General features: G+C 48.0%; 1 protein-coding gene across 5 annotated transcripts in view; it reads right to left on the bottom strand.

Moving 5' to 3' along the window:
* The window catches only part of LPP (LIM domain containing preferred translocation partner in lipoma), a 665,377-nt gene extending 639,168 nt beyond the window's left edge, over positions 1 to 26,209 (bottom strand). For 2 of the 5 annotated variants that reach the window (XM_047732722.1, XM_047732758.1), the window contains exon 1: positions 26,082 to 26,209. The gene's annotated coding sequence lies outside the window, so the exon portion shown is untranslated. Of the gene's footprint in view, positions 1 to 25,891; positions 25,976 to 26,081 lie in introns of those variants that run through there. The other 3 variants (XM_047732767.1, XM_047732733.1, XM_047732773.1) reach the window with 3 other exon arrangements.
* Positions 26,210 to 27,543: the final 1,334 nt, after the last annotated feature.

Genomic DNA, 27,543 nt, shown 5'->3' with positions numbered 1-27,543 from the left:
AAGGGGGAGCTAGGGCTGAGATTCCTCATTTTCAACAATTCCCAGCTAATGCTGATGGTACCAGCCCAAGAAACAAATCTTGAGTAGCAATGTCCTGACCACAGGCATTTTGAAGGGGTAGATTTGCACACAAATATACTGAGTGACTACCTAGGTGCCACTCAGACACTGTACAGGGCTGGAAAGAAAGGGATAAAGAACACGTGAACAACAGACAGCTCAGCAAATATTCACCATAAAACATGTTTTCAATTCTGTACCAGAGACATGGGCATTCCAGCAAGAAACCCCAGAATACTATTGGGCAGCACAAAACAGAAAACCATGAAGGACAGTAGGAAGGTAGTTACCTTATGGAGGAAAACAATTCCAGAACAGTAGGGTATAGCATGGTCCCATTTTGGGGGCTAGAACCAGGATGGCAAACTATCTGCACGACCTACTAGCCAGGAATGGTTTTTATATACTTTTTTGAAGTTTTATTTAAAAAGAAGCAGCAGAATATGTGACAGAGACCGTATGAGGCCAACAAGCCTAAAACATTTACTATCCGGACCTTCACAGAAATTGCCGGCCAATCCCCGGGCTAGATAGGGAGACGCACACGTGCAATTATACACGAAATTTCACGTGGGTGTTTACAAGTGGCTACAGGTGGTTTTGATTTTCTTCCTTATGCTTTCCCGTATGTTCCTAATTTTCTTCAGTGACCATGAGTTATTCTGAAATTGAGGGTGAAAAAAGTTCATGCCCTCTGAGCAAGCAATTTCATGTCCCACTAATCTACCTTAGAGTCAGCGGTACACGTAAAGAATTCTGTAAAAAGGACATTCATCACAGTGCTATTTACAATAATGGAAAACTAGAAATTCCAATGTCAGCTATCCAACAAAAAAGGATTAAACATATAGTACATTCTGAAGATGAAATAATACGCAGTCATCAAAAAGTGCATGTATGAATAATTCCTAAGGCCTTGAGAAGGGGCTCCTGCTACTGTCTGGTGAAGTGGATAGATATAAAATTGTCTACACAGTAAGACATCAAGTCAGCAAAATGCAAATGTACAAAAAAGTAATGAAAAGGACTACTCAAGATCATTAAAAATTATCATATGGTTTCACTGATTTGTGGAGCCTTAACAAATAGCATGGAGGACAAGGGGAGATGGAGATGAGAAGGGAGCTAAGGGAAATTGGAAGGGGAGGTGAACCATGAGAGACTATGGACTCTGAAAAACAATCTGAGGGTTTTGAAGGGGTGGGAGGTGGGAGGTTGGGGGAGCCAGGTGGTGGGTATTAGAGAGGGCACGGATTGCATGGAGCACTGGGTGTGGTGCAAAAACAATGAATACTATTACGCTGAAAATAAATTTAAAAATTTAAAAAAAAAATAGTGCTTGCATCTTGAGAGTGGATTTATAAAAATAAATAAATAAATAAATAAATAAAGATAAAGAGTGGATTTATGAGTGATTCTCATTTCCTTCTTTATTTGGTTCCATGTATTTGAAATATTTTACTATGAGCCCATACTACTCTTGGAACAATACTGCACACGATAAAATCTTGGTTTATATTTTGCTTTCACTTCTTCCTGGGGGTACTGAGAGGAGGTTCAAGACATCTGTGCTGCGTTTTGCAGGACGAGCAGGGGTTCATCAGACAGAAATAAAGAGCCCTTGGGACCAAGGGGAACACACGTGCTAAGACACACGGGCATGCAAGGCAGTGTGCCCAGAAACACACGCAGGACAGCTGAAGCACGGCTGGCAAGGGGCTCGCCGGAGACCATCCTGGAACCAGCGCAGGGTCAGGTCACAGCAGGGTGGAGGTGACACCAGGGCAAACGACTTCCCCAGGGGCCATGGGAGAGGGTGAGCAAGAAGCCCGGAGGCCAGCTGGGACACTGAGGGGAGAAAGCTTTCCCTAAAGCAGAGTATGGGATTGCAGTGGCCCATGAGGAGCAGAGCAGGACAAAAACTGGAAGCTAATGAGTGCCTTTCATTCCGTTCCACTCATAAAGCAGTTCTCCCAAAAATTATCTGAACACAGCGGTGCATATATTTGTGCCTTGGAATGAAAGTAACTGGGAAAGCCAAACCAAAACGTTCTTACTGTCCCAAGCGCTGCTAGGGGACCATGACAACTTCCTCCTTAAAGCAGACCCAGCCAGCCCTCTGCGTTGCTTCCGATGGAACCCAAGGCAGGATGAAACCGGGCACAGAGGAGAAAGGGCAAGGAAGCCTCCCACATGGGGGGTGAGGGGGCTCAGATAAGAGAGGGCCAGGCCAGTCACCGCTCCAGCCAGAAGTCCTGATCTCGGAGGACAGAAGAGGCTGCACAGCGGCTGCATTCCTGGCAGCGTGAGAAGTGGGGTTCCAGTAAACCAGAAGGAATGCTGCTGGCAGGAGACACTCAGACCTGCTCAAGAGGGCTTTAAATGGAAATATGAGAACAAGAGAGGAAAGTACAAGTGCATAGCACGCACGGGGGAGACCAGCGTGTCCCAGATAGGAACCCCCCAGAAGGGCAGGGGCCCTGCAATCCCAGAGGAAACCAAGGGAGACACACCAGTCTGGACAACCCTCCCAGCCCCAGGGGCACCAGGCTGAGACGGGAAATGAGCCGGAGGGCTGAGGCGGGAACCTGGGAGGCTCTCAGTGCCATCCAAGGTACATATGTGAGTCCAAGAGAAGCTTCACTCTGGAGACAGCCCAAATTCGCAAACCCGGGGAGGGGGCTCAGCCCAGTTCTACGATTACAGGGAATGGGGAGGAACGTGGCTATGTTGGGCCCACATCAGTGCATTCAAAACACCTCTTTTTCTTCTCAGTGGCCAAACCCATGTGCATGTCCTGAGCGAGCACCTGATGGGCTCTCTCCGCTACCCTGCCACTGGGACACTTCCTCTGCATATGGTACACACCCACCAGCTACGTCACCCACTGCCCCAATTTTGTTTGCATGTCTGTTTCCTGTGTAGACCACAGCCTCCTACATGGCTGAACCAGTGTGTTATCTAGTCGGTCCCTGGAATGGCAGCCAGTAACCCTGGAGGCCACAGCGTCCCTTGCTCATGCACAAGGCACCTACTAAACACAAAGCCATCTGCAGGCCTCTCCCTCTGCCTGTCCAACAGTGAGACCTAGAGTTAAGAGAGCCACAGAGGTAAATGGTTACCAGCAGTCTAACGCCAGCCAAGGAAGAGTGGTTTGATGCAATGGGCAAAAGACAAGACTAGAAGAAGGATAATGTATTGTCTTGAGCTATGACCTAAAGAAAAGGGAGATGCTGGGACCTTGGAAAAGCAAACAGCAGCCATCCACCCCAAGGTGCTTGGAGCAGTCTCCAGGCAACAGAGACCAGCCAAGGGGTATGGAGAAGGGAAACAGGTGGTGGGCTTCACTGGGGTACAGCATGATGGGGAGCCAAGACAGCTAGAGAGAGGAGGAGCGGCAGGAAGGGAGGGTCTTACAGAGCACAGGCATCTCCTGCGGGGGAGGGGGGTCACCAGGTTGTAGACAAACTCCCACCGTACCTCCCTGGCTCTCTCCATCCTCTCCCCCTCGGTGACATGAGCTGGATCCCCAGGTCTCTATAAGCACAGGTGAGCTCCACCCACGGCCCTGACATTGTCCAAGTGACAGCACGTGAGCCTGGCTCCTCTTGCATTGGTGCACTAAGGATGCTGCAGGGTCCCCCATCCCAGCTCCCAGGCCCAGCCGTGGCGAAAGCTCCACTGTGAGAGGAGAAGAGGATGCACTGAAAGAGCCCAGCTGAGCAGTATTTCCATGGGCTCCGAAACCCTGCACGCTCCCAGCATCCCTGACCTTCCGGGGGCAGCAGCTCTCACCAACCTCCCTAGGATGACCTCCCATTCTTCTCCTGCTCTTTGATCTTCCCTGTAACGGGGATGCCATGCACTGCTCCGGTGCCCCTTAAGCAAGAACTTCCCACGGACAAGTACAGCTGACCTCTGAACAACGCAGGACTTAGAGGCACCAACCTCCGCACAGTCAAAAATCTGTGCATAACCTTTGACTTCCCCAAAACAGCCTGCTGTTGACCAAAAGCCTTACTGATAACATAAAGTCGATTAACATATATTTCATAAGTTACATGTATCATATACTGTATTCTTACAACAAAGTAAGCTAGAGAAAAGAGAATGTTAAGAAAATCATAAGGAAAACACATTTATTGTACTGTACTGTATTTATCAAAAAAAAATCCTCAAAAAAGTGGAACTGCAGTTCAAACCTGCAGTATCAAAAATCAACTATGTTTTGTCGTTAATCCATACAGGATAGATGACATCAGCATCATCCCCATTTTACAGGTGAGAAAACTGAGGCTTGTGGGAGATCCTATCTTTCTCTTCCCCAGGACCATCCCAACTTGCAGCCAGGCCTCTCCCAGACTGAACCAATCATGAAAGATACAGCAATCATATGCAGTACCTTTCTAATCTCATCTATTTGCTACTCACCAAACCCAGCAACCAAGGTGTCAAGGTCAATCCTGAGTCTTATCACTCGGCTGGCCCATACCCTGAGTGTGCCTCAAGGCCCCAGTCCAAAGCAAATGCCATCATCCTGGCCAGATTCACCAGTCATGCTCCAACACCGGTGCCCACCTCACCTCATTCCGCCTCCCTCCCAGTCCCAGAGTCTCTCCACTGACCCTGACATGGGAGTGATGACATCTCTCCTGGTCTGTGGACAGGCCCCTCTCTGGGCAGGCTGGCCTGCTCAGCCATCACTGGACCACCCCCTGGCCAGCTGCTCCTTCCAACCCTGAGCCTCAGGCCACCAGCACCTTCCACCAGCCCCTCCTCAGTCACATTCATTCCCCACCCACCCAAACCTATACCTCGTAAACAGATTTCCACCTCTTCCCAATTTCCATCCTTCCTCTTGCTCCTTATGCTGCCTTTTTTACATAAACTATGTCTACTTGCTTCAAATCACAGCTCGGAGAGGTCCAGTGACTTGCCCGAGACTACACAGCTAGTGAGTGACAAAGCCAGGGCTTGAAAGCCAGTCCTCCAAACTTGAAGCCATGCGTTTGTTCCATAAAATCCCGGCTTCCCTCTACGAGACTCCAGAAGCCCCCTCCTATGAGAACTCGGGCCCACGGTTGTCCTCTTTAGTAAAAATGATTGCAACCCGCTCTAATGGCCACAGAGTGTCACTGAGGGCAGATACATGCTTGGCACTTTCCCTGCAGCCCCAGGAGGTGGTACTGTCCTCGTGTTCAGATTAGAAAATGAGTACGTAACCTAGTCAAGGTTAGAGTAGCTGACGCCCTTGCCTTCCGACCCCCCCAAGGCTACATGTACCACTTCCAGTTGCCGTGTGATTCCTAGGGCACAGCGGTGGTCAAGATGTGGTTTAACTGAGTAAGAACACAGAGCTGGAGAGAGCTAAGTGGGAGGGCCTGAAAAAGAGTCTGTGACCAGATCAGGCAACACCAGTGAAACCGAGCTGTCCCTCTGCCGGAGAACTAAAAATAGCACAGTTCCCGGACTGTCTCTGGTGACAGGAACATTCTGCAAGTCAGGATTCCTGATTCTGACTTAGCTTTGCTCCTGTAAGCAGGGTGACTCTGGGCAAGTATTTTCACTCATCTCCAGGTCTCACTTCCCCATCTCTAAGACACAAACCAAGGATTTGGACTAGGTCAGGGGTTCCCACCAGCCTCAGCACAGCCCAGGAGGCTGCCCGAATCGGCGGGCGTTGGGGAACGGAGCACATGCCCCAGGGTGACTCTGGTCTCTCCTTCAGCTTTGAAGTATGACACTACACGGTCTCTCTGATCCTTGAAGAGATGATGCACAGAGAACTGTTAGCTTCCCCAATTCAGCGCCATCAAACTCCTCCCGATTCTGCCACTCAGATTTCCACCTTGCATGAACATAAGTCAACTGGCTCTCTCATCTGGCCAGGACTGATGCTTCCTCCTGTGATTAATACTGAAGGCCCCCAGAAACAGACAGTTTACTCCACTGCACTTCTTTTTCCCATTTACCACCTCAGCGGTAAGCACTCTGTCACTATATTAAAAAGTAAAAGTAAAAACATTAGCAAAAAAGCCCAACCAGGAACACTGTGGCATCCTGGCACCATCTTTTCAAACACTGGAAAGGGCATTTATCCCTAAGACAAGTCAGTAAGGAACTGCCACATACTCTGAGAGACAGGGCCTTTCTAAACCCAATGAGCTCTCTTCGTACAAAGCCAGCTGAAGGAATGAGAGAGCGTTTGCTTTGAACACAGATGACATGTGCGGATGAAACAAACCATTTCTTCCTTAGCCCTCACATGTCAAAAGAAAAAGAAAAATTACAGACAAACCTTACAGGTATAAAAATACTTCCCAAAGAATACCACTTTCTCTATGTAGACTATCAACAAACAGACCATTCATGGCTACAACCCTGAAATAGTGCCTGAAAGTCTACTGTGGAATGAATGGATGGATGGATGGATGGATGGATGGATGGATGGATGGATGGATGGGTGGAGAGGGTGGGGGGTGGATGCATGGATGGATGGATGCGGAATGGGTGGGCAGATGGGCAGGTTGATGGGTTTGTGGATGGATGGGGGTTTGAGGGGTATGTGAGAGGATGGATGGAAGGAAGGGCATCTTCTCAGTGCTGGCCCTGAGGCGTGCAGAGATGAACAAGTTAAAATCCTATTTTAAAAGAACTAAGTTTGAGCATACTATGGACAATGTCAAACCTGTCCATCTACCCATCTGTGCCCCTGTCCATCCATTCCACACATGTCTGCCATATGTCTGCCAGATTCCAGACAGGAAGGAATGATGGGAGGAAGTGATTATTTCCTGCTTAGGGGCAAAAAGTGGAAAGCAAGGCCTGCTTCACGGAGTAGGTGTCAGATCCTAAAATCAGTTCAAACAGGTGACGATGGCAAGGAACAGCAATCTAGACTGAGGAAATGCTGTGACACAGGCAAGAGTGAGCAAAGGCAATGGAGATTAGGTTCCAAAAGTCAGTTGGTCCCGTTCAACAAGACCCTACATGAACATCCTTGGACACAAAGATCAATGGCTGCCAGGTGTTGGGGTTGGAGACAGGGAAGAACAGGCAGATGACAAAGGATTTTTAAGGCAGCAAAATACGCTGTATGACAGTGGTGGATACACGTCATCACGCCATTTGTCCAAACCCACAGAACGTACCACACCAAGAGTGAACCCTAACATAGAGTATGGACTTTGAGTGACAATGAAATGTCTGTGTAGGTTCCTCCACAGCAACACATGTCCCACTCTGATGGGGGCTGTGGATCGTGGGGGAGACTATGCATGAAGGAGGGATAGGAGAAATCTCTGGACCTCCCTCTCAATTTTGCCGTGACCCTAAAACCATTCTTAAAAAATGAAGTCCTTAAAATTTAAAAAAAATTTATGTTTTCAGGATATACAGAGGGCTGGCATCTGTAGGATTCTCGCACTGCCTCCACTGCCCCAGCTTCTTCCTCCAGTCTCCCAGCTAAGATGGCCTCCCTCCATCTCTCCTGGCACGGAGCGCCACAAGCGCACCTGCTCTCCGCATCCGGCTTCCAGGCTCCCGTGCCTTCTCAGCTGCCTCCACCATGTCTTCCTCCTGGGTATCAGTGCCTGCTGCAGACTTAACTATACTTACTATGCCATGTCTTTACACTACTGTTTTCTGTAATTTATAAAACACATACTGCCCACGAGTTTGTATTTTTAATTCCTGTAAGAGGTTTTGGGATCCAATTTGTGTGAAAGTCAGACTGCAACATAATGTAGTATTGTATGATAAAAGCCTCCGAGAATAAAAACAGACAGTATATCCCGCTTATCAGAAGCTCAAACGCTCGTTCCATTCCTGAGTGTCACAGATTTCCTTGTGAATGACTCTTCTTTGTTTTGCCGCGATTTGTCCCAGTCTTCCTGACAAACGTTCTAAGGATAAAGTTTCCTAATTTTTGAGGTTTCTTTTTTCCAAACATTTATTGAGAACCTACGGTGTGTCAGCCTACGCTATAAGTCAGCACCTCAGTTCACGTCATTTCCACAAGGTCCAACGGTGGTACGTGTGAGCATTCAGTACTGTGAGGTTGCACTGACCACGGAACCCACTTTACAGATAAGGAGTCCTTGACTGCTGCTCACTCATTTATTCAGTGGCAGGGACAGGATCAGAGAGCACTGCCATGATCCTTTCTTGACCTTCTCCCGGTTCCCAGCTCTGCCCAGCATTGTCACTCTGCATTTTGGGGCCTCCGTCTCCTCTCCCCAAAACAAGGCTGTACCGTGGGGATATTTAAGCCCTGCTTTGTCAGGACCCCTTCAAATCAAAGAAGCAGAAGAGGGCAATGAAGGTGGGTCCCACTTGGCCCCACGTCATCCACAGCGGCTTCAGTTTCTTTGTTCTACGTTAGAGGTTCTAACTGGTCTATAAAGCATCCTTGCCTCACTTTTATAAGATGTCAGCTTTAAAGCTGCACTAAGGGAGTGAGATGGGACAACCAAGGGCAGCATGCCACCGTGGCCTGCTTCCTGGAGAAGAGGATGTTCATGGGAAAACTGGTGAAATCCAGAGGCCGGAGTTTAGTTACTAGCAATGGACCCATGCCAGTTTCTTAGTTTTGACAAATGGCCCACGGTGATGCAAGACACCCAAAATCGGAGAAACTAGATGAGGGATGGATGGAAATTCTCTGTACATTAACAACTTTTCTGTAAACTTAGAACTACTCCAAAATTAACAGTTTATTTAAAAAGATGACCCAGGGGGCTCCTGGCTGGCTCAGTCAGAAGAGTGTGCTACTCTTGATCTCAAGGTTGTGAGTTCGAGCCCCATGGTGGGTGTAGAGATTAATTAAAAATACAATCTAAAAAAAAGTGGACCCCCCCCCAAAATCCACTCATCTGTAATGCCTTCTACAAATCACAATTTTCTGACTATAAGGATAACACATAAACACAGTGGCTAATATTTAATGGGCACTTAGCATATTTCAGACTCCAAGGGTTTGATGTGTATTAACTCATTTCATCCTCACAACAAGGAGATAGATAATTTTGTTATTCCCATTTTATGGATGAGGCCACAGAGGCCTACACTGGTGAAGTAACAAGTCGGGGTATCAGTGGTAGAGCCAGGACACAGTCTAGCTCCAGAGCCCATGCTCTCAGGCACTACTCCAATCAAACCTTTCCAAATACTTCTGGACTTTTCAAGTAGGCATACATAACTGGGGAAATCCAGAGGGCTAGAAAAAGACCAAAAGGTGAGTTTCATGTTGAATACAAAGAGCAAGCTAAAGAACTCTCAAGGTAAATTCCTACCTTTTGAAAATCTTTCTGGGAGTGGAACCAAACCTCACAGCCATTATCAATGGCCTCTCTACATGTGACCAACTTCTCTAGGCTTCTGCTGCGTCCTGTGCTCTCAGCCACACCGTTCCAGATGATCTGTACCACCAGCCCACTAGTCTGTCACTTACCCGGCTGCCTGAGGACATGTCTGTCCAGGTAGATGGTGAAATGAAACAGGAAAGCTGCCTTTTCTTCCTTTTTAGAAAAGATTTTACTTAGTTATTTGAGAGAGAGAGAGAGCACACAAACGGGGAAAGGGGTAGAGGAAGAGGGAGAAGCAGACTCCCCACTGAGCAGGGAGCCCAACTCATGACCCGAAGATCATGACCTAAGCCAAAGTCAGACACTTAAGGGATGGAGCCACCCAGGCGCCCTTCAAGCTACCTTTTCAAGGTGGGCCAAACAAGCTTCAGCTTCCCAGGTAACTAGCTTTCCTAGATTCCCGGGAATCCATACTGAAAACCCAGGAGTGCATTGCCCCATTCTCTCTCTAAAATAAAGAAAGAAAATCTTCTTAAAAAAGAAGAAGAAAAGAAATACAACCCAGATCTCCCCATTTGTTGCCTGTGCTCCTTTCCATACAGAAATGGATAACAGGTGCAGAACTGAAAGAGCACAGCCTGAGGTCAGATCTCCATGACACTGTGGGCCAGATCCATATACTTTCCTCCAGTTTATCAAGCATGTTCCATCTGCTGATTGCAACTGCTGATGAGAAAACTGGTAGCATCGCATTTTAAATGAAACAGATGACTTTCAGGAAGAATGTAAATAGGTAGCTGGCCTTAGATGAAAACAATGAAACAAAAGGGTAAGAAGGAAAAATGAAGACAGGTGATTCATCAGAATAAGGGAAGCTGGAGGGGAAGGGAAGGTGGAGAAAGGGCATGTGATGGGGTATGTGGACATGAGACCTGCCAAAATGAAGCCAGCCATGAAGGAACCCCGACTTGCTCCTGAGAGAGACTGGGATTCACAGACAGAGGCTCTGCCCCAGACAAGGCGTCAGAACATCTTACAGAAATGATGGCTTCTGCAGATGGACACTCAATTGGAACAAGGCCTAAAGCAGAATTCTGCACCAAAACCCCTGCTGCCTCCTGCCTCTCTAGAGTTTAGGCTATTTTAGGCTGTAACGAAGATTCGTTTAAGTTGTGTCCATGGGTTAAGGACTTCTCAACCAAGCCAGTCATGTTCAAATTTCATAGTTGTCCCATTCCTGGTAACTCTTGACAATCTCCCCGGCCCCTCTACTTACGCAATGGTCCCTCCTTCACGAGCCCAGCCCTCCTGCTCTGATTATCACACCCTCAACCCTAGCCACACCGTATCCTCGTCTGAAATCAACCACTGTGTCAGCAAGCCGATCCCACAGAGTAGAACTTCCAGCCTGGATCAGTGATTAGGATGCACATCTGAGCACCCCTCCCAGGTTCAGAGGCTACAGGGGCTCCATGGCTCACAGTAGCTTTTCCCAAAGCACACAGGAACACTAAGCCTAAGAAATGTCCTAGGGGGACATTTAAAAAAAAAAAAAAAAAAGGCAGGAGTTGGGTCATACAGGGACTCTCTGATCAAATAACTTTGAGAAACAAATGTCACAGGGTGCATTAGGTTGCTAAAGGCTAAGAGAGCCCCATGGTAGAGATACCCATTTAATTTTGTTTAACTTGGACGTTACAAAACTTACTTGGCTACAGGACCCTTTTCTCATACAAAGTCCTAAGACTTCGGGCAACATAACCTCACAGAATCACAGTATTTTAAGGCACTTCAGCAAGATGTCCAATATTTATTCTACTGCACTTCTCCTGCTAGACTGTGTATCTTCTTGAAAAGCAAGGACCTTGGGGCGCCTGGGTGGCTCAGTGGGTTAAGCCGCTGCCTTTGGCTCAGGTCATGATCTCAGGGTCCTGGGATCGAGTCCCGCATTGGGCTCTTTGCTCAGCAGGGAGCCTGCTTCCCTCTCTCTCTCTCTCTCTGCCTGCCTCTCCATCTAATTGTGATCTCTCTCTGTCAAATAAATAAATTAAATCTTTAAAAAAAAAAAGAAGAGAAAAGCAAGGACCTTTTCCAAATCATCTCAGTATCCCTGACACACACAGCAAAGAGCTTTACAAACCATAGGTCAATAAAAATGTGCTAAATAAATGCACTAAACCCAATCATCTCATTTTTAAGATGAGACAATGAGAAGCCAAATACGTCGACATAACTTCCTCTAGATCTTCCTACGCACCTACAGGAATGTCTTGCAGGAAGAAGGCACTCGGGAATTCCTGACGAGTGGAACAGAACAGAATGGATGGAACAGAAACTCCTCATCTCTGCCCTAAGCCTGAAGTCCTCACAACACAATGGACTCCTACTTCTTTCCCTCCTTCTTTCCCCAAGTTGTGCCATCCAGAAGAAAATGACGTTGGCAAATCAGAAGAGGAAAGCCATGGGAAAACCCAAGGCCCTTTGGGGTGGGAGGTAGGGAAATGGTGTTTGCAGACTGATGGGGATAAACAAGACCTGTCTGTATCTAATTTAGACTTAATAAGATAGTTTGCTGAATGTTAATTAAATACTCAGTGGTTGTTACCAACTGTGGTGATTAACTTAATTTTGAATTAAATAAGCAATAAATGCTTAACTGAAGTTCTATTAAATTTTACCCAGCAAGTAAGGAATATGAGGCTCTTAATTGACTTTAAACAAGATAGTTATGGCAAGTTAGTTGAATTTTTATTACCTGAAGATAACTGCCTTATTAAATCTAAATTGACTATTTTATTTGATAGAGAAATATGTCATTTGTTATTTCCATTTACCAAAAACATGTCCAAAAAGGTTCACACTTGTTCCAAACTGCCCGGATTTGGGTTATTTTGTTTTCTAGTACTGCTTTAAAGATTTGTTTATTTACTTGAGAGAGAGAAAAAGAGTAAGACAGCAGGGAAGGGGGGTGGTGGCAGAGGGAATAAGAATCCCAAAGGGGGGGCACCTGGGTGGCTCAGTGGGTTAAAGCCTCTGCCTTCGGCTCAGGTCATGATCCCAGGGTCCTAGGATCGAGCCCCACGTCGGGCTCTCTGCTTAGCAGGGAGCCTGCTTCCTCCCCTCTCTCTCTCTGCCTGCCTCTCTGCCTACTTGTGATCTCTGTCTGTCAAATAAATGGATAAAATCTTTAAAAAAAAAAAAAAAAAAGAATCCCAAAGGGACCCCATGCCAAGCACAGAGCCTGACCTGGGCTCTGCTCAGGACCCTGAGATCATGACCTGAGCTGAAATCAAGAGTCAGATGCTTGACCGACTGAGCCACCCGGGAGCCTTTAATAATAAGTTTATTCATTTAAAAATGAATGTACATGTAAGAAGAAGAGAAGTCTAGGAAGGAGTCTACCTAAATAAGACTGCAGGGATCATATTTTCGAAACCAAAAATCAGATGTCTGCTTTCTCAACGTAGGTTCAAGTTGGGGACGTTGTGTAAATGTCACCATTCTGAAATCGCCAGGATGTTTCCCATGGCTTAAAAGGCTACTGATATAAAACGTATGAAATCACAGCAAAAATAACTGATTGGCTCCACTACTGAGTGCACCATATGTTGCCAGGGAATTAACCTCACTCTTCCAAAGGCCTCAGAGACCCACATGTTAAAAGACAAGGCTGGACTGCGGATCACGGACTTTACCCACTGTGTTTTTCTTTGTGCTGTGTGTAGTCCCTGAACAGTGCCTGGCGTGGACTAGGTGCTCAACAAACACTGACTGAATGAATGAATGAAAGAAGAGGCAACATGAAACGCTGAACACATTTAGCCCCTTGATACCAAGCTTCTCCAGCCCACCTAAATACTACTGACAATTCACACAAGGGAAAAACACACTCTCAACTACTACATCGGAAAGTTTTTCAGGAATTAAAGGAATGCACATTAAAACAATAATGAAATACCATTTCTTACATATTCGCTTAGCAAAGACAAATGCAAGTTGTACAATTAAATCCTGGTGAAGATAAAGAGAAACAAGGAGAATCCCACACTGCAAAGGAGTCTGCTGGAGGCTGCGTGGCAACCGGGATGAAAAGCATTAGAGATATTTAGTTATTTCGGGCCAAGAATTCTTCTTTGAAGGAACTGAAACTTGTTTAGTCAGACGATAAACATTTTATAAAGGTCTCCCTGGGATGGGTCATGCATTACAGGGAAAAGATCTTGGTGGTCTTATCATCTGGCGGGCTGACACAGAGAAAGTGGGCAGAGATAACACTTCAGCAGGCACCACAGGGCAAGCGCTGCTGCTTTACTACACTGACCACAGAATTCCTTTCACAACCACATTACGTGAAAGGTATTATTATCCCCTTTCATGGAGAAGGCTAAGTAACCAATACAAGGTTATAATGACTAACAAGTGGCAAAGACATGATGTGAACCCAAAACCTGCCTCCCCAACCATCCATGCATTTTCTTTTTTTATTATTTTTTATTAAAGATTTTGTTTATTGATTTGAGTGTGCAAGGGAGCACAAGCTAGGGGGAGAGGCAGAGGGAGAGGGAGAAGCAGACACCCCTCCAAGCAAGGAGCCCGATGTAGGGCTCGATCCCAGGACCCTGGGATCATGACTTGAGCAAAGGCAGAGGCTTAACCACTGAGCCACCCAGGCGCCCCTGCATTTTCTACTGCATCCCGGAGGAGATAAGAAACATATTCGCAAGAACACATAATGCAAGGGACAAAATGGCAACCACTGTCAGGGCTAACTGGAAGTGACAAAGAAACAGTTGTCTTTAGGAAACGATTTAGAAGAAAATAAGAGCTATTCGTCCACTGATGTTTACACTGTACTTTTTAACATATCAAAGTGCATGTAATGTGTTTACACTGAAAACTATCCTACTGTCCACACAGGTAATGTTTAAACAGGATTTATTAATTTCCACAAATCTTTCATTATGTAAAAGATAAATATAAAGCCCAGGCCAAAAAAAAAAAAAAGTTAGACTTTTTTATAACAATATTAAGTGGAAATATTGTACACATACAAAAAGTGGACACACATGTCACGGGGGTTAAGATTCAGGTTATGATCTTGTAAGAGGTAAGAGACAGGTTTCAGGTGAAAGAGTTTTGGTAGGAGGGATTTTTCTTTTGTTTAAGGAGTTGAGTGAATGTATTCTAAATGAGTTCTTCTTGTCTTTTGATAACAGACTGATTAATAGTTACACGAGTTCAATTTGTTTTTTTTTCATTACTAAACATATTCTTAAAACTCACATTCTCATTTCTTCCTTTGTTTATATAATTCATTCGTTCAGACATTCATTCAACAAACACTCATTAAATGCTTGCCACACATCAGGATCCACAAAGAATAGGAATATCAACAGAAGCTACAGCGTATCTCAGGGATCTGCACAGGCTAGCACGAAGGGATCTGAAATGGTGCAAACAGAAAACTCAAGTTGAAGTCCTGGTTCAACATCCAACTAGCCTGGGCCCCTGGAAAGTCATTTAATCTTTCTCTCCTCCCGTTCCTGGTCAGTTAAATTCAGACAGTAAATAACTACTCACAGCACCGTTGTGAGGATTTGCCTGTAATTCATAGGAAAACACACAATTAACTGTAAAGCAGTATAAAAATGGTGACTGGTAGAAGAAAGTAGTAACCATATTCCATCTTGCTCAGGATCCTGCAGGCCAGTCTAGGCCCAAAAAATCTCCCTGGTGAGTATCAACCTACTGGCGCCAAAATGGTCATTCCCTCGATGCCACACTTAGTGTCTCATCATCCATTTTCAGCTTTCTCTGCAACTGATCCAATTTAGCTAACATGATCCTAAGAGCACCACCCCCCCCCCCAGGTAAGATGGTTACAAGTATCTATTTCCAGGAAGAAAGGAAGGGAGGGAGGGAGGGATATGAAAAAAGAAGTCAGGGTTGGCAGACCTCAAAAACATTCTACATCAAACCTTCAATCAATACCTGAATTCTCACTACCATTCCAATCAGCCACTGCTTGAATATCTCCAATGATTAGAGATTCAGCAACTCTAGAAAGAACCAATTCTATTCAGAATTAAGAGACTTCATGGAATTCTGAAAAGAGAAAAAGGGATAGAGATCTTCCCCCTTGACAAATAGCTACCTCCACAGCCATGCACTCTGTCACCCTTCTACAGACACTGAGCGAGGATGGGATCACCTGGAGGTTATGATGGAACACGGGCTGTTGGACTTTGCATGTCTCACCTGCTCAGGGTGTGGGCTTCCTCTTGTTCAAACGAGATTAGGTGACCTCTCCTTAACCTGTGAAACATCCACCATGTCCACGGCCTCTACCCTAACTCAGCTTCCCTTTGGTTTTTGCCTGGTCTATTATAGTGCATGTTGCCTAGGACCCACCCGCCCAGCCCACACACCACAACCAATGATTTTCCTAAAACACAGATACCTCTTTCATAGCCCAGCCTCATCTCCTTAGCAATCAAGACCTTTCTCAATTTCAGCCCCACCATACCTTTCACCCTCACTGCCCTGGCCTCTGTATGATGCAGTCCATCTCCAGTGACCCCAATTTTCCAAGGCACTGAGCACTTTCTCACCTCTGCATCTCTGCCACATAATGTCCCTTACTTAACTACCCTCTGCTCTTCTTACCCACCAAGTTCCCACTCATCCCTCGAAGCCCACTTAAGTGACAGTCTTTTCATCTGTGAAGTTTCCCCCTGGTCCCTAGAGTTAGTCACCATCCAAATGAGCCACCAGATACTTCTTGCGTGCATTTTTCCATCCCCAGAACCCAGACTAGAATTTCACTCATTCATTCACAGGTACATTCAGCACATGGTGTGGAATGAATGAGTACGGGTGCATCAGATCAATGCGCAAATGTATCTTTAAGGTCCTGCCCCACTGTCGTTACTGGAACCCTAGGATTCCTCAAGTAAAGCTGCGAGGCCATGGCCAAGAAAAGAGGTTTCCAGGTTGGAAATGACCAGACATCTGGAAAGCTGACCTACCTTTCACCTCATTCTAAGAAAAGGTGCTCCTTACCCTCCAGGTCCCTTTGGTTTGCCTTTCCCACGGGTCAGGGCCCCCACACCCTGCCCTGTGGGTGGCCACTCCCTGCTGCATTTCTTGCAAATGGTTCGTTTTCATACCAAACATGACAAGAGCTCCAGGTGCCAACTAAGTTTTGTTTTGCTTCCTGGGAACTGAGTAAGAACCATATTCAGTGGAAATTCATTAGGAAGAATAAGGGCAGGTTACTCTGGTGACTTCTTGGCACAGAACTCAGTACTGCATTGGGCTATCACAGTGATCCTTGAGATCATTATCAAGACGGGCCAATGAAGGGAAAATAAATGATTCAAAAACCCAGTTCGAGTAGACCCACAGACAGAGAATCCATCCTATTTCTTTAGATCCTATTTCTTTAGATTTAATAGCAACAGCAATTGCAACTGCCCCATTGCATGCTGAACTGAGTCTTCCTGTCCTTCAATGTCTAACCTAAGACCCAGCCCCTCCAACAAACTCCCACACCCATTCCCGTGCACTTGCACACCCTGTCTGTCCCCTACTCTACCACTCCCGCACTGGCACCTTCTTACATTCTTTACAGGCATGAGCACGTTTTCATCAACCCTGACCAACCCTACATGCCTACAATCTTGACAACCTCTTCTGACATCCTCAAACTTTACCTTACAAAAGGAGGTCACTGGACCAACGTTTCTTGAGCACATAGCATCTCCTCTAACAAAAACAGTGGGTGTCTGTTGAGTCATGATGACAGGAGGCTTAGCCTTATGCTCACTTCTTACACGACCTCCCTCGAAACTCACCTGCAAGTGGGGCAACCATACCATCGATCCTCCAGATCAGAACACCTTTGGGAGTGAAAGGGTCACCATCAGTCTTGCAGTGGTACATGGACATAAGCCAGGGCTGTGCTGGGCAGACCAGAGAGTGGGGTCCTTCTACTTGTTAGCCAAATATGGTTGTTGTGGCCACCTTTACAGACCAGAAAACAGAGGCTCACATTAAGGACAGGAATTCCTTAACATCCACCAAGCGGGCTTCTAAAGATGCCAAAAACCTCACACTACATGCACCCACAGCCATCTTCTAAGGGGGTCGGGCCCGCTACCTCTCAAAGCCCTTGGATGTGGCAGCTGATCTGCCCGTTAACGGGCTGAGTGATGAAAGAATGTTAACAATGACTATGGCAGGAACAGTGCCTACACTGGGGGTGGAACAAGGCCAAAACACACTCCTTGAAGGTCACCAAGTCATCCCACCCTGTCCTGACCCTCTCACTGACCTACGCCTCGAAAGGTTCCCACACAAGCTTTGGAGAGAGGACTAGAAGCACCCCTCCATGCCAGCCTTCCATTTTAACCACAGGGGGCTTTGAAGTGAAGCCACGACACAAGCAATTACTGTGACAGAGGCCAACCCTGCAGGGCTGCGAGGCACAGACACCACACGAACAAATCCCATGAGAGAGTGGGACAGTTACAAGAGAAGAAGGACCACTGCTTAGCCTGGAAGCACCGTGGCTGTCGGTGGCAATCAGCCCTCTTCGCAGGGTGCCCTGTTCTCCACAGCGATGCCCTCATCGATAAGAAGTCGGAAAATGAGGAAGTCAGCGCATGCGACCACCCCTGGGAGCACCCTCCAGTAGGCGGTGCAGCTACCATTCGAACCTGGAACAGCTGTCTGGGTCTACACTCCACCACCTCCACCAGGAGGGCAAGGAACCTTCACCATGTGCCAGACCCCATGCTCGGCCCCAGAAACTGCCCCAACACCCGCTGCATTACATTTCTAAGGCATTGTTAGGGAAATTCCTCGGGTTCTCACAAACGTACTGTGATATTTGAAGGTAACTGAAGCTCAAGGAGGTTCTAGAACTGGCTTAAGACCACAGCACCAGTGGGGGGCTCAAACACAGGTCTCTGCTCTTCATACACCAGAAATTTTGGTGATGGTACTGCCAAAATGATAGCCCAGACCTTCAGGGTTTGGGGTCTCCAACCCGATTCTCAATTACCTTCCAGAATTACACACACAGGCAGCGAACAGGAACAAGCACACAGTGAAATACTACTAACAGTCTCTTGCCTGTGTATAGGGCCTGCTAAGGAAGGACTCGCCTGTCAATGTCAATTTCTCATGCTTACCTGTGAAAGCTAAGGAGCAGGACCAGAGCTTTGGAGATGGGAGTCTGATCTCATTCTGCCAGATAAAACAGAGCACCCCATCGAAAGGTGCTTCACCCTTAGCTCTTTCCCACACTCTATAGATATGATTAATCCTGCTAACCCATCTCTCGGATTGCAGTTGGGAGCTCGAAGTGATTGGAAAATGCATTGGCCCCATAAAAAGTGCTACAAAGGCAATGCAATACTAATGGGCTCTGTGAGATGGGTTGTGAAGGGTGGATTTAACAGGGAAGGAAAAAACAAGAGGATCTACCCTGTAATGGACCCAATACTGGCATCCCCAAAACCTTTATGCAAGCAAAAATAACGAAAATTGAAAGGGGATGATGGCTAGGGGTGGGGCTGGGGGGCTCTCACAGGCAAGGAGCCTTAAAGTGATCCGGCAGTCAGAACCTTGGTTCTTGCAAAGAAAGAAAGAAAGAACGAAAGAAAGAAAAGAAGAAAAGAGCATAAATGGCAGTAAAAGAAATCAATCCCCAACCTCGCACAGACTCAAACTGAATCCTCTTGATCACTTTATTTCAAAGTGCAAAGTACAAGGTTCAAGCCCAGTAACAGTGATCTCGAAGTTATATTCCCTCCCAAATTCTCCAAAGCAAAGCCCTGGAGGTGGGGGATAGGGGGATGGGAGGTGGGGGGGGGGTGGGGGGGAGGTAGGGCAGAGAAGGAATGTGTCAGGCCAGGCTCAGCAGAATCAGAGGTAAAACACCTTTGAAACAAAACAAAACTTATAAAAACAAAACAAAACAAAATAAAGCCAAAAAAACTCTACCTTTGAAAGAGATCTGGCCTGGCCTGGGAGTATGGGCTGTGGCCCAACTCTAGCTCAGCGGACAAGGATGTGACAGAGCAGTGTATCCTTTTTCCAGGGCCTCGGCTTCCTCACCTGTCCAAAGAGGGATCCAGTCGCTCTAGCCATGAGGGCCCAGCCCACACTTCTCAGGCAGAAACTGGCTCCTGCTCAAAGCTTCTTCCACTGCCCATACACTTTGGTCACATAAAAGTATTTTCCAGCCAAGGCTGATAACCTGGCAAATATTTATAAGGACAAGAGTAGGAACTTAGCTGCCTGATCTGCTTCTAACAACAAATAGCTCCTGGAAGCCATCTGTCCGTCTCTTCTCTGCCAGGCTGGTGCAGGCCCCCTATCACCCACCCTGGAACGAACCAGTCATCCCCTAAAGGGGCTCCCTCCCTTTGCACCTGACCTGCTACCACTCTGCTCTCTGAAGCACAGATCCACCAAAACCCTTCTTTGCTTGATAAGTAACAAAAGCCCCCCTACCCCCCACAACTGCCATCATCCTTAGTCCTCCTGCCAGCCCTTTCCCGCCTAACCCTCCCAAGCCAGCCCCATCTTTCACCATAAGCTCCGCACACATACTGCCATTCACCAAACACTTTAAGCCCTCAGGACAATATGTAGATCTCAAGGTCCATCTATCTGGAAAACTCTACCATCTCTGTCCACTATATGCACTCCTACTCACTCTTCAAAACCCCAACCCAATGTCTTCTCCGTGAGCATTGTTCTGTTCTTCCAGGTGGTGGGTCACTCCTTTCTTAGGGCTCCCATCAGCCCTGTGTGCATCGCTCTAGTAGGGCCTTCCTTACCTTGTTCTATTTTAGTCTCTCTCCTACACTGGAATAAAGAGCCGCGGAGACCCAGCCTCGGTTCTCTTTGTCAGCCAGTACCCAGCATTTCTGTCTGGCACACGTTAATCTCACCATACCCCTGGGCTGCACTGAACACAAGAGACTGAGGTGTATGTGAGCACCCATACATGTGGGGGACAAGAGGGCAAGGAGTCTACGAATGGCTTCATGGCACAAGGTGGTCTTGGGCCTTGAATTTAAAGGGCCATAGGTTGGGGCCCCTGTCAGTGGGTTAAGCCTCTGCCTTCCACCCAGGTCACAATCTCAGGGTCCTGGGATGGAGCCCCGCATCGGGCTCTCTGCTCAGCAGGGAGTCTGCTTCCCCCTCTCTCTCTGCCTGCCTTTCTGCCCACTTGTGATCTCTCTCTCTCTGTCAAATAAATAAATAAAATATTTTTAAATAAATAAATAAATAATAAAGGGCCATAGGTTTATAACAGGTAGAGACTCTGGCCAGCCTGGAACTCCAGGCAGAGAGAACAGCACAGCTGTGCAAATGCACGGAACAGCTGGAAATGCACTCAGCCTTCGGATGGCATGCTGAGAGACCCCCCTCCCATGCTGACGGGCCCTAGTCTTCACCCTGACAGTGAGACTACCCAATGCCAATGAAGTCTGAGCAGGCCACAGCCTAGCTGGTCCTCCATCCAGTCCTGGGTCTCCAAGGGCCCAAGCTTCGGAGTGAATCAAAGTCCCTCTCCCCCCATTACTGCTCCCGTGTGGTTGCAGTGAATTACATCAATCCCTTTCTTCATCAAACCAGTGCTTCCCAAGCACCTACCATGCGACAGGCACTCTTCTGGGCCTGGGGATGTGGCCATTAACAAAGCAGGCATTTCTGCAATCCTCCGGAAGCTTATTTTAAAGTGAAGGGGGGACAAAGATTAGCAAATATATAAAGTCAGATCCTGACAGGTGCCTCTATTGTGTCAGTAAATGCTGTTCATTCACTGAACAAATAGTTCTGAACATCTTCAGAGCACCAGAGACCAAGAGAGATTCAAAGATGAGATAGGCAAGGTCCTGTTTACTTTGCTGAGTGCCATTCCTAGAGTCTGTTTCCTCACCTGAAAATGCCTTTATCTCTGAGTCAGTGAAATGCAAACGATTCACCTGAGGCAGGTGGGCCCCAGGAAGAACTGGAGTGCTGAGCCGGAAAGCCTTCTTGTAGGAAGGAGTGTGCATGGCCAGAGGAAGGGCAGGCAGGATCCAACAGTAGCTTATTCAGCTCAAGTTCAGAGGACACCCAGCATCACGGGAGGAGCCACAGGCCAAGGGAAAGGACAGGGATCAAGACCCTCCCTCATTTCCCTACTTGAGTGATTTTATTGCCCCAACTGCCTCTCTCTAAGGATACATCAAAGCCTTATAACTATAGAGGGCCGAGGAGGGAAGATGTGGGGGGAGGTGCAGATATTTTGCCAGAGAGGCTCTGTTCTGTCTGGCTAGGTTTGAGCAGAAAAGACACCCAGTGGGTAGAGGGAATGGTAGTATCTTGAGAGAGAAGGGGCTGGGCAGCATGCAGAAGTAAGTAGTCTGTTCTGGTATTCAAACCTTCAACTCTGATCCCACCCGGCCCAGTGCCTATGAACTGAATTAAATTCCAAGGAAGAACACTGAAAAACACCACTGATGCGATGTTTTTTTAATCCATTCTGTGGATACAGAGAACAGTGAAGAAGCTATAGATCAGGAAAAGGCTGGAAACTTAGCCATGTCACTAGTAGTTGTGTGACCTTACTTAACCAAAAACTGATCTTCTCACCTGCAAAATAAGACCAAAAATCATAAAGCCTCCTTTAATCAACCAGTATGAGAATTACATAAGCACCCAGGAAGCACTCAGAAAACTGTCAAAATTATTGTTATATTATTACTACTGTTATTAAGAAAAAATGATAAAAAGAAAAATGTTTTCCAGCTTCAGTTCGGTGGTCCACCTGTTGCCAGGCATGAATCCCATTAAGTCTCCTACCACTCACCCACCTTATTCACAGACAATAAGGAGCAGTGAAGTCCTCGTCAGTATGTCAGCGTTCTGTCTCATTTCTGTGACCCGCAAAAAACACGCCAGCCATTCGCACCACACATCCAGGAAGTGTGGACCAGGTTCCCATTAACATACTTCCATTCCCTTGCCTCACCTCTAGCTCATACATACCTTCGAGCCCCCAGATTTCCACCCAAATAGCAGGTTCCCACCTGCAACACAGCTTTACCTCCTCCCTCCTCACCTGGGTTTCTTCCAGCAAAGTACAACCTTCCAATGCCATGTTCCAGGAAAAGTCCCCACCAACACACACCCACCCACCCACCCACCAATGCACACACTGCACTAAGACTCCTATTACTGACCAGGGTCAAAGTCTCAGGTTCATTCAAACAGTTACTAAACGCGTTACTATGCTTCCTGTGTTACCATCCAAATACCTAATTCTAGTGACTCTTCTAGAACCCCCAGCACGTTCTCAAGTCAGTCTCTAGAGAAGCAAGTAATGACCCGTTAGCCTACAAGATAAATTTGAATCTACTTAGCAAATTAAAATTAAATTTAAATCTCTATTTCCCACAGCCCCCTTCACACTGCTCGTTCCAAACACAGCCTCATGCGTAAACCTTCCCTATGGCAGCGTCTGCCTAACACACACACACACACACACACACACCCGTATCTTACCTGTCCTTCTTCCACGTAGGCAAGTCCCACTCAGCCCTAAAGATTCCCTTCAGACACCACTCCCTCTGTGGTTGTTCGCCTGAAGTCTACCCTCCTCAGTGCAGAACAGCCAAAATATACCCTTATAATAGCATACAGACACACACACACACACAGACACAAATGTGTGCACATGTGCATGCACGCACACACATACACACACACTTGTGCTCCTCAAGGAAGACAGGGGCAGTGTCCCCTTATGTTTGTACACCCAGGACCACCCAATTGCAAAACTTGTGCACCTCACACACTGCTCTTCTCCTTTCTGTGTACAAATTAGCTGTATGTTCCATCCCCTGCTTTTACCAGGTCAACAGGCATCTTCTGTCTTGACCAAAAACCCATCATTATCCCAGCATCTTAAGCTATAGCTCTGAAATCAAATCCAACCAGACTCTTCCCTGTTCCCAATTAACCGGTGCCAGGCTCACAGTGAAGTAAAGTCACATATTAACACCAAGATCAAAGTTCTAGGCTGTAATTTTGAGCACATCTCTAATTAGCACTGTGACCTTGGGCAAAGGTTCACATGCTGATGACAGTATCATCAGGCCCAATTCTCAGGGGACTGTTTGATACCCAAATGGACTATCTGATGGGAAACTGTTTCCTCAAGTGCAGAGCCCTGCACATTCATAAGGGTATAATGAACAAACTTTATCAAATCTAACCATCAACTGTTAAGATGTACCATTATCAACTTAGAATGAAAAACTGCTCAGCCATGACATATCTGTGATTATAAGAGAACCCAATTTCAGTCATATTAAAATGTGAAGTGTGTTTTAGAATTGATGAAATAAAATTTATTTGTCTCAGTAAAATATAGAAACCTGCTACAAATTTTTCATATTTGCCAATGGCCCATAATAGGTACTTGGTAATATATGCCAAGTAAATGAATGAACGAACACCCACTGAGAATACTCTTAGGCCAAATTATTGCCTCTTTTGCTGGAACTGGGCAGCAGGAGGCCTCCCCATGCCAGTTCCTCCACCTCTCAATCATGTCCCAGCCTGATCAAAACTCTCTAGAGGACTTCAAGTCATATCCAAACCCCCTTCATAATGAAGCCTCCTCTCTACCAATCACTGCCTAGAACTGTCTACCTTCCCAGAACAGTGACTTCTCCACCAGAATATGTCACCACAAAGTCCTACTCAGTCCCAGCCATAGTAAACAGCTCAGCAACTCAGCTTCTCCTTCCTCCAACCATCCCCAAAGCTAACTCTAGGCCCACCCACTGCTTACAAGGAGCTCGAGCCTGGGTGAATGCATGATCCAAAGGGCCCAGGCCTGTATCCTCAACCAGACAGCTAACCCCAACTACTCATCTCCCGTCTAAAGTCCACATTCTAAACTCTAAAAGCCTGGTGTTGTGGATGGGGGACTGCCTTGCAAAAATTAAATGCAAGATACACACTCTTCCTTTTAACTGACCCCTGGAGCGGACAGGAACCAGGAAGGGAGGAAGGCAGGCAGGCCGGCTGGTTGTGGAGTGGAGAGAACCCTATTTCAAGTTCTAGGCCCCCTGCCATCCACCATTACTCACTGTAGGCTCCAGAACTAGCCCCCACCTCCTCTGGGCCTCTATGTTTGTTTTCCTACCTGTAAGAGTGAGGGACAGTAAGGAATTGGGGGTGGGGAGCAGTTAGCTGCTTTCCCTCCTACTGTTTGGACACTTTCTGAAAATGCACAAGCGCTGGGAAAGGTAAGCCAGCCATTAAGTCACTAACACCTTAGTGAGAATGAGTTTCATTGGGAGACAATTTAGAAAAGGGTATTGGAAACAAAGTTAAGTGAGTATGGTACTAGGAAAGTAGCTAGTAGGATGACCCTACATTTTTGCATTCTGGGTTGAAGGCAGGAAGGCAGTGAATTCCTGGGAGGGCAAGGGAAACCAGAGAACCCTTTCAGTTCCCGGAGTACTCCCTAGTCCCAAAGGCGTCGCTCTGTCGAGTACTCAGGCACAATTCCACTCTATCTCATCTCATGGACCCCCTCATCCAACCCTAAGCCCCCAACAATCACATTTAGAATTTCGTCTCCACTCTCCGCATTTTATTTAGCCTTCTCTGCTCTGCATTCCCCACCCCCAACCCAGCACAAATGGCCTTCCTCTCCCTGGCTGGCTTCAGGAAACCCCCTGTTCTTCAAAACCTTGACCAAGCGCGGCCCCTCCAAATGGGAAAATCAAACTCCCTTCCTTAAGCGCCTGAACTTTACCCATGCCTACCCCCTCCCCGCCCCACCCCTCGCCGCACTCCGCACTTTATCTCCGGTCAGCTTGGGCGCCACGGTTGACTGTGCGCTCCCTGAGGGAAGGGACTGGGCCCCAACACCCTCTCTGAGCTCGCACACCCAGCACAGAGCCTGGCACACAGTGGGTGCTGGAGAAATGCTTGGAGAAAAAGAACCAGGAGTTGGGAACCATCTATGTCAGTTTGGCTCGGCCTCCCGAGAGTGACTCCGGGGAGGCCCTCCTTCTCCCTGGGCCTCAACTGAGCCGACTGTAAAATGGGGGGACTCGAATTACCGGGTTCCTAGGCCCTTTCCGCTGTGACAACTGAGATTCCGCGAAAGCTCCAAGCTGCTGGGTGTGGCCCCGCCCCCTGGACGCCCTGAATAGCCCGGGCAGGGGGCGCTCAGGGAAGGGCGCCAACCCCGCCCAGCCCCAGGTCGGCGCTTCCCGAAAACTCGGGGTCCCCCTCCCCCATGCGTGCACCCCGTGATTGCGCCGCGGCCGGCACTTCCGCACCGCGGGCCCTGGGGCCCGGGCTGGGCGCGCGCTCCGCGCCCTGCGCCCCGCGCTCCTGCCTCCCCGGAGCGCTTGCGCCCGGGGAGGGCCGGGGGTTCCCGAGGCGCCCGCGAGCGGAAGGTGGGGGAAAGGAAGGAGGATTTGCAACAATACCTCGGGGAGGAGGCAGCCGGGGCAGCGGCGGCGGCGGCGGCGGCGGCGGCGGCTGGAGGCGGAGGCAGAGGCGAAGGAGGAGGTGCCCGGTCACTCCCCCTCCCATTGTCCCCGGCCCCGGACAGGCCCGGCCCCGCGCCCCGCACCGCGCCCCGCGCCCCGCGCCGGGAGCCGTGCAGCCAGCCCTTACCTTGCAGCGCTCGGCTATCCCCTGCTCGCTAACGCTACTTATCCCGGGAAAGCTCGCGCGGGGCCGGGAGCGGACCCACAGACAAAAAGTGAAACTTCGGCAGGGCTGGAGCGACTGCTGGTTGGTGCCTTTCCCCCTCCTTCCTCCCCACCGTCCCCACCCCCTCCCCTCGGGCTCCCGTGCGGTGCCCTGAGAGCTGGAGGCTGACGTCAGGGGCCTGAATTCCTGACTTTGCCTGCACGCATTTGTCCATGTAAGGTATGGGAAAGCGTGTGCCCGCGGGGCCGCCGCGCTGCGCTCGCCTGGCGGGGGAGGGGGCGGCCGCTGGGGCTGCGGCTGGGCGAGAAGGTGGGCGCGCGGAGGGCATGTTACTTCCTGGGAGGAAGAGGAGGAGACGCGGGGATGCGGGGAGCTTGCAAAGGAGGAAGGGAATGAGGGAGGTGTGGAGGCTATGCCTGCACTGGAGGAGGAGGAAGCAGTCGTAGAAGGAGGAAGCAGCTGAGTGGAGGGGCTGCTGAAAAAATGGGGGACCTACTGTCTACTATGGAAGCGCCAATTTAGGGCGCTGAGCCTCAGCAGAAGAGATCCTGCCATGGAATTCCCTTCTTAGATCTTACTCCTGAGCCTCGCCGTGGAGTCCCAGCAACACTCAGAACCTACTGGATGGCAGAGATGGCCAAGACCACCTCACACAGGAGAAAACTGAAGCCTGGGAAGAGAAATGACTTGCCCAGGGTCATACACAACACAGAGCCAAGCGTGGGACCGGGATGCTTGGGCTCCCAGCCCTGTCCTGCCGCCAGGCAGGGTCCTGACTCCCTTCGTCCCACTGAGCCATGAAACAGGCTATGTGTCCCTGGACAACGCGGACCACCCTGTAAGAGCTTGCCAACTTCTAGTCCCGGAGTCAGTTCCTGGAAGTTTCTGATTGACAGCCCTGAGTAGCAGTGACAATTAGTTGCTTCCGGTCAGCTTCCTCTGTCCTGTACTCAGAGGAACCCCTGCAGGTTAGCATTTACTTCCCAGCCTTGTTCTGGAAGCCCAGAAAGCTTGCTGTGAGCTTATAGCTTCAAAAAAAAGGAGGGGAGGGAATCTGTGAACTGGGTGAACTGGTTTGAATAGAGGCAAGCCTGTTCTTGGAAGGTTTGAGTCGGATTTTTTTCCCTCTGACATTTGTAAATAGGAGCAACCATGAAAACCACCATTTACTTTGTTAAGAGGTTGTAATGTTCAGCAGCTAGTGCCTGGAAGGCACTCCGACCGAGGCTGTGGACTTTGTTTCTTTGTGTTTCTGGCCTCCTGGTACGTAAAATAACCATCCCTCACCTCAGCATATCATGAAAGTGCTTTTGCACAGGCTTATTAGATCTTTGTGTTAGGTGGAACAAATTGTAGTCCCTCTTTAGTATCTGAGGATAAAAAAAAAAACAGGTAAAGTGATTTGCCCCAACACAAAATAAAT

This window comes from Lutra lutra, chromosome 1 (genome assembly GCF_902655055.1).
Source record: "Lutra lutra chromosome 1, mLutLut1.2, whole genome shotgun sequence".
NCBI lineage: Eukaryota > Metazoa > Chordata > Mammalia > Carnivora > Mustelidae > Lutra > Lutra lutra.
Note: the sequence above shows the minus strand (reverse complement) of the source record. Positions and strands in the feature narration are given on the sequence as shown.